We start from the raw sequence: 10,845 nt of genomic DNA, 5'->3' as shown, positions 1-10,845 counted from the left end.
GTATCTCTTGCCCTGGCGCTCTCGATTTTCCAAGGATTCGACAAGTAGCGATCGGCTGCCTACAGCTTTAAACAAGTCTATTCCCAACTTCCCAACACCATTCTTCGAAATCCCTCCCCATTCGGCGAGGCCGGCTGCTAAAATGTACTACGCGATTGGACTCAGGAGCAGCATTTACGCTCTTTCATCAAAATAGTAACTCTTGCCAACGAGTTTCAAGCCTCTCAGAGGTCGGTCGTGCTGGCATTCCTCTCGACGCTCGGAATTCTCTCGGAGAAACTCTTATATCACAGCTGGTCTAGAGTTCCATCATTCCCAGGATACCTCGCCGTTAAGGTAGAGATGAAGTTTAGACGGTCCGGGGAAGTGGAAGCTCACGGAAGAGGTCTTGTTGCGGGTCGGATCAATGCGGGGCGCAATCAGCACTCGGCATATTACTGGAGTGTCGGATGCTTTTAGGGAACTATCGTGAGGTCTTTTTTTATATTTAGGCGCAAGGCTGCCGACGTTGAGGGCAAATCAATCCTCATTTCCGCTGTTGATGGTATGCACGAATATAATCGTTTCGTCTTTTATACTCGACCCGCAGAAAGGAGATATGTTGCAAGTCGAAATATCCTCGTGGGCATCCTCAGAACATTCCGCGAGGCATTTGATTGTACCATGTCCTAGGATGAGGTCGTTCCTGAACCTGACAGTGGAGAGGGATGTGCCCTACAATCATTCGGCCCAGAGGCTCTGGGTAATGTCGTCGCTCATTCGCTCGGTCGTTCCGATATACGACGCTGCGACCATCTATGCGTAGGTCATCAGCTGATATCTCATAAGACGTCGCTCTTGATGAAGGTCTACGCGGGGGTACGCGCGGAGTGTCGCGAGCTCTCCAAGATTGCTTCAACGCAGCCCTCCGCCGTTCCAGTCAGCCCGAAATGGCGAGCGTCGGGAGCGCATCAGGGGCTACGAAATAATTCTCAGGACCACACCAAAGAGAGACGCGGGCGAGGCTCGCTACCGCACTTCCAGAGTATCCGCACTCATCAATGAGTTTCCCTTAGAGGACCCGAACCGAACGACTTCTACCCGGTCTGAACTATCGGAACCAGTATTGTGGCCTACTCCTTCAAGAGTTTCCTCCGCTAATGAACGAGGAATTTTAGTCAATGTATGAAGAGTTGGGGGGAAAATTATTCGCAGATGCACGAAACTCCACAAGCTCAATTTGGGCAGCCCCCCGATATCCGGTCTTACCAGAGCGGGCCAAAACTTTTGACGCGAAGAGTCTGATCTACAAAACGATTCTGAGACAAGTATCGATTATTATCTGGTTGTCCGTTGTCTCTTAATCGAGGCTTAATCGACTTAATCGAGGCTCAGAGGCCGGAGGGGCGACCGAATTTCGAGATCGAAGATTCCATACTTCCTCCCGCGAGAAAATTCTCGGGTACAACCCTGAGCGTCAGACTGCCCTCACGTGATCTTCTCCTTTTTCCTCCTGAATTCGTTTCTCACACATACCTCGAGCCTACTGATTGGCAGGACGAGAATCGCCTCGTTGAGGATATTTTCATTCAAGTATCGGAGGGAGGCTCTTCCGATCGGGATTCCGAGGTCTTTCCTCAAATAGCTGGGAACGCGCTCCCGCGTGGGGTGCGCTGAAACTCGGTAATGCCGTACTCAGCCCGGACTCGTCGTTGATGCATGCCACGGATACCGCATCGTGAAGATGATCGTCGCTCCGGGCCCCAGACGATGAGACTGCATCCCATAGAATTACCTGTCCTCAGCTCCTCACACAAGCGCGCCACTTTCGCCTCTTGCTTGGCTCGGTGTCCGAGCTCCATTGGAGGAGCGATTTGCGCTTCTGACAGGGGTTCCAGGCAATGAATGAGATGCCTTCTGCTTAGGATTCTCACTCATCGTCCACCATACTGAGTCGCCTCATAAGCGCAGGAAAACTTTTGACGCCCGCTGATGAACAATGCAAACAGACGTGGTCCAGAAGATGTTGCTTCGAACTTTTTGCAAACTCTGACGAAGCGTGATTAATGATCTCTCACGAGTATTCGAAGACCAATTCCTCGGAGCTCAAACTTTGATCACAGAGATGATGACGGGCAGCGGAGCCCAGTTGAGTGCCGCTTCGGCAGCTCCTTTCACCGCTATGCGCGAGACGAGGGTCGAGCCAGAAACAATTTCAGGAATTACGGGTTACGGTCATGCAAATTCTTCCTCCAATCCGTCTGCATTAGCCTCCGACTTCTCGGACAGCCGACCATGTGGCTGCACAGGATATGCAAGTTTTCCGATCCCTCATTGGGGCCTCTTGTTGCGGAAGCGAACGTTCTTTTTCTGTAAGCCATGCGCAAAGAACCTCCCCGATAGCCCATATCTCGTTTTCTGCTCTTCCTAGGGGATTTGTTACAGCCCGACGCATTAGAGGCGCTTTAGGCCGGAATAGGTGATTCCCGACGATGAGAGAGGCGGATTTCTCCCCCGACCTGCCCGGAACTCCCTCGTGAGTTACGCTATCTCGATAGCCTGGGAAGGTGTCGAACTTCAAGCAGTCGACGTCATATTTATTTGGACGCTCCCTTCGTGGAAGCCGACGGGAAGGAAAGATTTACGATGTTTGTAAATCCAGCGTACAATCGACCGGCACCCGACTAACTGTATGGGAGATCCCACGGTATTCACGCGCGATCATAGAGAGGATACTCGGTTCGCTCCACATATAAAGGTACTTCGAATAGAGTTCCTCTCTCGTCGCATGATCGGCGATGATCCGACGCCTCCGATGTGAATTCCCTAATTCTTGATTCAGAACTGTCAATCTCAGCCCCCGATGCTCCGAAATCCGGTTGTGATCCTCTGAATCGGAGTCATCAAGGACCAGGGACGGTGTGGCGAAAGCCTTCAAAAGGAGAAGTCTCCAGAGTGATCGAGTACGTACGGGGCTACTCAAAGGATCTTCATGGGTCGTAACGCCTAGATATCAGACGCGAATAATAATAACTTTCTTGCTTCTATTGATCTCTTCGGTTCCTCTGCAACGACGGTGGACGAATCGATGATCGGGACTCGAGCTCTAGGTGCGGAACTCTCTCACCGACAACTCCAAACCGGGATTGATGGCATCAGCAAGTGCACAAAATTGACCTTGAGGGTGCTACTATTTGTCATGGTTGTTGCTCCACAGCAAGACAACCTACAGGATCGACCATCCAATTAGGGACTCACTCGCTCACCATCTCTTCCGGCATACCCTCTATCAATTATTCCTTTTTGAGAGGACCTCGGCTAACTAAACTTTGTGACAAATTCTCTGCGTGACCTACTCGTTGCTTGCTCGTCGGGATTCTGCTCGAGCATGGTAGGAAGCTGCCATGTGGAGGAGAGACGGGGGTGGAAAGGGTAAGCCGTGGACCCCACTCGTTGCAAAGAGCCGAGTTGCCGCCACCTGCAGTTTCGTGTCGCAAGGCTTCGAAGTCAAATGTTGCTGAGGCTCAGCGTAACCGCCCGCGATCGCCGTAACAATCCTCGATTTCCGGGTACTAGTCATCATTATCATTATTGATTGGACCATGTGGATACAATATCGTTCGTCGAGAATCGAAGAGCGCATGCCATCGGTGATCGAGCGGCTCGATGGCTCCCTCGAGAGAAGAAGTTGATCCCAGCCTGAGGAGAAGTGTTTCCTTGCCTCGACTTTTCCTTGTGTAGGTACCCTGCACGGATATTGAAGACTTGAAGGGTGAGTAGATCTTTGGAAGCAACATCGATTGTAATATGACTGTCAGGAAGACGCTGAGCCGTTCGACTGTCCGAGCCGTGAAACGAAGCCTCTACAAAACATCTTTCTGATCCGAGCTTCTCGATTGGCGGCCGCGACAATGCTTCGACGGGAGGAGCCGAATGCGACAAGCTTGGTGTGCGATCAGATCGTGGAGAATAGATCTGCCCACTTCTTCAGAAGTACCGTCGGCGTCGTCCGGAAGCGGAGGATGAGGCTGTCACGGATCACTGCGGGGGAGAGAATTTGCTTTATTCCTGGGATATGAAGAGCCACGGATGGATTTAGCTCAGTGAGGCGTAAAGATCACTCCTGGACTCTTTTCGTATCGAGGAAGGTGCGACCTAGTGTATCCGGATCGTATCCTCTTCGACCGCTGTTCATCCTAGAAGAAACGCTCTCTCAATGGGCAGAACAGGCGAAACTCGAGCAAGGAGTGTAATTCGACCCCACTCGGCGTGCTCGTGAGACCTGAAAGAAGGCAGTACAAGACTTCGCCCGACGCCGCGAGCGAGACGAAAAAGACCAGTCCGGCGTAAGGGAAGACGTTTATTATTAATGTTCACCTCACTTCATTCGCTTCCCGGATGATGTCCACGACCGGGCGATTGATGGACTGTACGACAACACAGGGGAAAGGAGTACTCTCGCGGACTGTGGTAAAAGGACAAGCTCTTAGATGGGGGACTCCGCTGAAAATTTGACATGCGTCGGCCAGGTCTGATGGCTCACATCCAACTCTTCGAGTTTGCCGTATGAAATTTGATCAATGATCCGGAAGGAGAGAAACTCCGAAGTCTGAGTCACGGTTTACTCCGTAAACATGTTCGCTGAAAATTTCGTCGCAGAGCGGGGCCATACCGAGGAAGCTTAAACCTCGAGAAGATTGCTCTGCTTTAGTTCCCAGGGAACATTAGGAGTCCAGTCGATGGTGCCCCCGATGATGTTCGGTGTTCATAATGTTTCAGAAGCTCAGACAATGAGGCCGACAATGGAGATGTCCCCCCACGGTTGAAAACATCGATGCCGGGTTTTTCCCGAGGTTCTCCTTCCACCATGGGATGTTCTGGTCATCTTTGTCGGAGTTCGCTGGTGTGAGGCGCGCTCCGTCGTTATCAGCACGAGCGGTTGTATTTCATTCTCGCGGCATCCCGGGGAGCTCGGTCGCTTCTTATGAACACCGAGCTAGCTAATACACGTGAATTGGGTGGCTGATGATTGTATCAGGCTGCACTAATTCGAATATACGACGAATTCGATTGCTTAATGAGGCTCGTAGCGTGACATGTGAATACGATTTTATACCGTGGCTCCCGGTCGTCGGCGGTGCGACCACATCTGCCACCGTGGCTCACCTCGACTGCTGTACTGCGCGAAAATGAATTCCCAATAAGATGCAGGGGTGGTTTTCGACCGGTGGAGCTTGGTGGTTGCATCTCAACGAGAAGGTTCCCGCATCCGGTCGGGTGCAGGCGCGCTCTCTGAAAAACCAACAAAGGACTATATGTGGCTTGCGGGATAATTACGCGCGCTCCAGTCCAGCGAGCCCCGCCGAAAAAATTCCGGACCGCTTTAGTCGCGGACAGACCTAGGAGGTGGCTCGTGATGGAGGCATTGTTGCCTCAGAAGTTCACTTCTAGAGATGAATACAATATCAAGCGGTAGCCGGTGAGCGCTATGGGCATTTCGATGGCATCACGGAGGTCACATCTGGGGCTCCTAAAGAGCTCCTTGCCGTCGGTGTGCTGTCGACCGAAAGACATGGGCAAGTCTCTGATCAACCTCGCTGAATATATTATATTTACCGTCCAAGGAAGAGCTGTTGAGGTTCCTTGTCGGGAGTCGGAAAAGCTTGATTCAAGACTCCGGAAGACGCGTCGTCGGAAACGACGAAGGCACCGAATCTCGTCGAAAGGAAGACTCGAATCGTCTTTCCGCGGCAGAATTAGGGGTAGCGATCGCGATTCTCATGACTTAACTCGAAACGGGCGACAAGATTACAGGAATGAGAGGGACGGCGTAAAAAATAGAGAGCGCAATTTTCTGCCCCTGTACAGTCGCGACGAGATGCCTGAAATCTTCAGGGCATTGTCTACAGCCCTGGCCGATTTGCGGAGAAATCCGCGTTAAGCGGAGTCACCCCATGGTTGGATGCTCGTCGAGTTCGCGAGGTTCATGGAGTTACGTTCGCGTCTCCAAGCGGAAATGGAACAGAAGGCGAGAAAGATCCTTCAGCAGAAAACAGGCTTCGAGCCGGGATCTTCGAGCGAGCTCCGGAAGAAAATTGAAACGGAAACAGCTCGAGGAACGGAGGCATTCGCAGAAATAGATTCTCGAATGGGTTTGCTTTCCTAAGACTGACGATATTGAAGACTCTCGAGAGCCGGCGCCGGCGTCGGATGACCCCGAAATGGAATCGTGGAGACAAATGTCGACCGGCGAAGTCTGCGTGCTGCATTCCCTGCCGGAGAGGCTCCCGGTCTTCTGGCCCCGTCAGGATGTGCGGTGGGTCCAGAAGGATTCGCCGTGTCTCGATCGGTCCTCGGAACGAATTTCGGAATCGAGGAATTCTCTACGAGATTCCAATGAGATGCGAATTTTCGAGGCCTCGAGCGGACTCTATCGAGAAAGAATTCCGGATACTCACGGGAAGGTGCGATTGCAATCAATCCGGGATGGCGGAATGGAAATGGCAAATTCCTGAACTCGATACGGGAGGTCCCGACGGTGCCGCGAGAGAGAAACCTCATCCGCCGCGTACTCGAAGTCCATCGCTCTGGCGAGCAGCGGAGCACATTATCATGATCCGCGATCTCAGGGCATCGCATCTCCCATCGATTGGGAATTCGAGGACATGGGACGCAATGACGCTACCTCAGGAAGGGGGGATATCTCCTTCCTTCTGAATCCCTCCCGCAGTTTCCCTCTAAACTGAATCGAAGCGGTCTCTGGCAAAGGTTTCAGCAAATGCACACACGATTCATAGGGCTTGAAACAATCAAGCGAACCAACCAAGCGAATGACATAAAGTATTCGAAGACAGATGAGAATTCAATTACAGGAGTTTTTGCCGTTCATCCGAGCATGAAAAACGGACGAGCTGGCCACAAGCTCTTGCGGCGGACCCGGCCGGCAGTCCGGCGGATCCGGCCGGAGCTTTTAGTATTATTTAAGTTGAAATGTGGGCGAGTGCCCGCAGACCGCCTCATGACCGCTCGCTAAGCCCCGATTCGGCTATAAGGATGGCGAAGCGTTCTTCGATGTTCGGAGAGACCTAGCGCCATGAATTCCAGTAAATTGCGAATCGATGAACTGAGCCTGAACTGAGACGGATTCGATCACCGAAATCCGTCCGTGCTTCGGCGGTGGATCAGGGGATCCATTCAGAGAGCGATTCCTTCCCGAGCTATTGTCGCCGACAATAAATCGAAAAGGCAGAGCTTTCCACGACGGGAAGGGACGAAGAAACCGTGGGAGTTGAGCTAAAAACAAACAAGTGCTCCTCCTCTGCACAGTGCACACGACCTTCGACTTGCCGGAAAGCACCTTATTTTCCGTAAGAGGCGAGGACCCACAACCGTCATTATCTTGTCGCTGCTCTTGTTCGATTTCGGTCAGAATAAGCTCCTGACTCCTGAGCTTGATATTGTCGATAGTTCCAATACATCGTTGAAGTAGACCCCCGTGTTTTGGGTAGTTGCTACCCGGCGACAAAGACAAAGTTTCTCACGATAGAATGCATTTGCGATTCGCTAGGAACAATCGTACTTCGCTTCCTTATGGGTGATTGAATGCGGTCTAAATTCGAGATTCTTCCGATGCCGCTCGGACCCGAGATCCCTCTTCGGAACGGTTCAGACGCCATGATAACCTATCCGTTTCCCATGGGGGGGTGAGGCTTGTTGATACCGTGGTCATTTCGGAAGGAAATCAGTAAGATACGGGGCTTCCTGCGTCATCTATGACTCCAGTCAAAGCAACGCGTCGCGGAGCGCTCACCGGCGCTGACAGCCTCTGTTGGCAGCCTTCGCGGGAAAATTCCCTCCTCTACCACGAAAGTACCGACCGCGAGTATATTCCAAAGGTTCCGAGCGCGAAGCATGCATCTTATTAAGTGAAGCGAGTCTCATGATTCTCGCACCGTGATCGAACGGTACGCCGATAAGCTGTCGATTTATCACTAGAACAACAAGGACTAGGTCATTTTGTTCGTAAGTAACGAGCATTCGCTGCTGCAAATGATTAATATCGCGTCATGATCAAGGCTCCGTTGCTGTCGCAGGGTCGGCTGTGGTTTCTCACCTGATCATGAAGGATCGTTGGGAGAGGAGGTCGGGACGCAGAGAATCAGTCCTCATATAATCGAATTACTCGCCGTTGGTGCGATATACGTATCACGGAAACTTTGTGAATCATGCATAGAGTGCTCGTACTCGACCTGTGAGAGAGGATCGTTCCTGCTGCGTCCCTCTACAGGCTTGGCGGTACTCGTCCACCTGGGAATCCGAATCTTTCCAGACGTATCGTGGGCTGTGCCACAGCCGCTGTGGGAGGTTGAAGCAGCGTATAAAGCAGAAATTATGAATTGAAGAAGATCAAGCTCCAACTTGACAACCAGAAGGCTTTGGCCCTCCGATGGGGAGCCGGCGACGGGCCTCGAGTTCACGGCTTGATTTGGCCCCCCTAGACACTTGAAGACTCAGGAGTCTCTGTTCCTACCGACGCACTCACATATCATCCTCGCGATCGGGATTTGGAAAGTCAGCGACTCGCGATGTTTTCTGGGGCTTTTCGGGTCATGGGAAGCGGACCGACTGCTTGATCCCACGCAGGGCCGCCGAGACGAGCCTTCGCTCGCAGGTTCCGAAAACATTTCGCCCAGAGATAAAAGAAGGAATTCGATAGATTGTTTCCATGCAAATATCATAGTCTCGAGAAAAACTCGATTCATCGACATCCGATTGCCCGTTGATTCTCTCCTCACGGAATGAGGGGTGTATGGGTGCGTCGGATTGAGAATTTCGCGATAAGCGTTAGCGCCGGCATGTCACTGGCTCGTTACTTGGCGAATCGGTGCCACCATGGATATCACGCGTGTTGAGCCGAGAATCTCGCAGTTCATCAAGGAGCGTAATCCCCCCGAGGTATCGAGTGGGGAACTTCCAGTCCGGCTATGGACCAATGCCCCGCTAGATGACTGACTGCCTCCATTCAGTCTCCTGTCGTGAGTCTCCTGGCTCAGATAGGAAGCGACTCTCCATTGATCCTTGATCTGAGGCGCGATGCCGGAACCACCTAGGGCACCTACATGTAATATATTGATATTCGCGGACAGACCGCGGGAACCTTCGCCTCTAAATTGAGCGCGCACTCTCCCCCCGATCCACAGAGGCAGGAGAGGAATTCGTTCTACCGAACGATATACTGTACCACCCACGTTCCGTAATAGTTGAGGAGTCTCGGGTTTTTCCGCCGCGTGAGCCTTTCAAGAGGAATCCCGACGGCTGAGGAGTCGGGATGCCGCCGTGGAAAGCCACAAAACTACTTCTACCTACTTCTGAGAGCCTGGACAATCACAATTTTCAGACGGAGCCAAGAAAAAATGATATCTGTAGAAGCCTGAGCGATGCTTCCCTTGTTGCGTCGGATCCGATTCGAACGGGAAAGGTTCTCAATGACACGCTTCGTCATTGCTCACTCCCAACCTGCGGATCCAGTTACGATTGGAAGCAGCTCGAGGAGATGCGATCCACGATGCATGAGAACTCCTGTCGATTCGAAGAACGGTGAACGATTCCGGGAGAAAACTGTTCCCCGACCGCAGTGGAAAATACATCTTGAGTGTGTTTTCCCCGGAATCCGTCGGCGCTCTCGTATCTCCGACGAAGGACGGGACCGATTATGAGCAGGCCCCGAGCAGACGTAACTGCGAGACAAGTCGTCATTGCGCGAGGAACTTCTACAGGAATGAATGCGTCGCTCACAAAAGCTCGAGGTATCCTCTGGAGTTTCTCTTCTTCTGCGAGCGACAAGTAAGACGACATATTCCTCCTCCGCGAACTACCATTGAGTTATGTTCCGTTTTTGACATGGAAATCATGCGGGAGGAAAAACACGGCTATCGCCGCAATCGTCCCCTCGTTTCCAAGGCGCAGAACTCACTCAGATCAGAACCATCGCTATGCAGAGCAACAGGACGGCGGGCCCTGAGCGTGCTCTTGAAAAAATTCATCTCATCGAGGAGAGATTTGGCGGACACCGTCGTCGGTTCTAGAAATTCCGCGCTCACCTTTGAAGAAGCTCGAGCGCGGGGAAAAACTCAGCGTTGACGGGGATTTCCTGAGAGATTTGGATCAAGGACTCATTCTCATCGGAGCCGGGAGGAATTTACAATTAAAATGAATTTCGGGATCATTGCGGCTCGAGGAGCAGTGAGCGCGATCCGATTTCCTTCCTTTCTAGATCATTTTCGCAGTGATCGAGTGTGTCTATGTATATCTGATACTCTGGTCGACTCCACATCCACGCCTTCCAGTCTTTCAGTCATAGGTATCGGTACGGCAGGTGAGACACAGTCAAAACGATAATCTCTACTGCGGCTTGGGAATCTCTTGAGCTTGCATCTCGCAAGCTAGAGCGGCGACGCTCGGATGACCTGCTTCGTATAGCTGCGGGAGAGCATTCTCTGCGTTTCGAGCCGACCCTCATGACAATCGGGACACGGAAAATAGGGCGGTCACCTTTCTATATCTCATGAAAGTTTCCGAGCCCTCCTAGAATGGGGCCAGATCGCCTCGGGGGGAAGGGGGAGGGGGGGTGGCATAATCTTGACGGTGTTGCGAGAGACCGCGGATGCTCGAACTCCTCCCGAGTATTCAGAGAACTCGGACGTGGTGAATCTGCCGGCTGGCGGGGAAATAAAGAATCCTGAGCAGCCCCATTTAGTCTCGCCTCCGAGAATCAAATGCTCGAATCGATACCACACGAGGTCGGAGGACAACTCCAGCCTTTGCACCACGAATTGTCTGCTATACGATCGCTGGAGCCCTCCGACC

Source organism: Galendromus occidentalis, unplaced genomic scaffold (genome assembly GCF_000255335.2).
Source record: "Galendromus occidentalis unplaced genomic scaffold, Mocc_1.1 scf7180000077511, whole genome shotgun sequence".
Lineage (NCBI taxonomy): Eukaryota > Metazoa > Arthropoda > Arachnida > Mesostigmata > Phytoseiidae > Galendromus > Galendromus occidentalis.
This window is presented reverse-complemented; position numbering follows the sequence as displayed.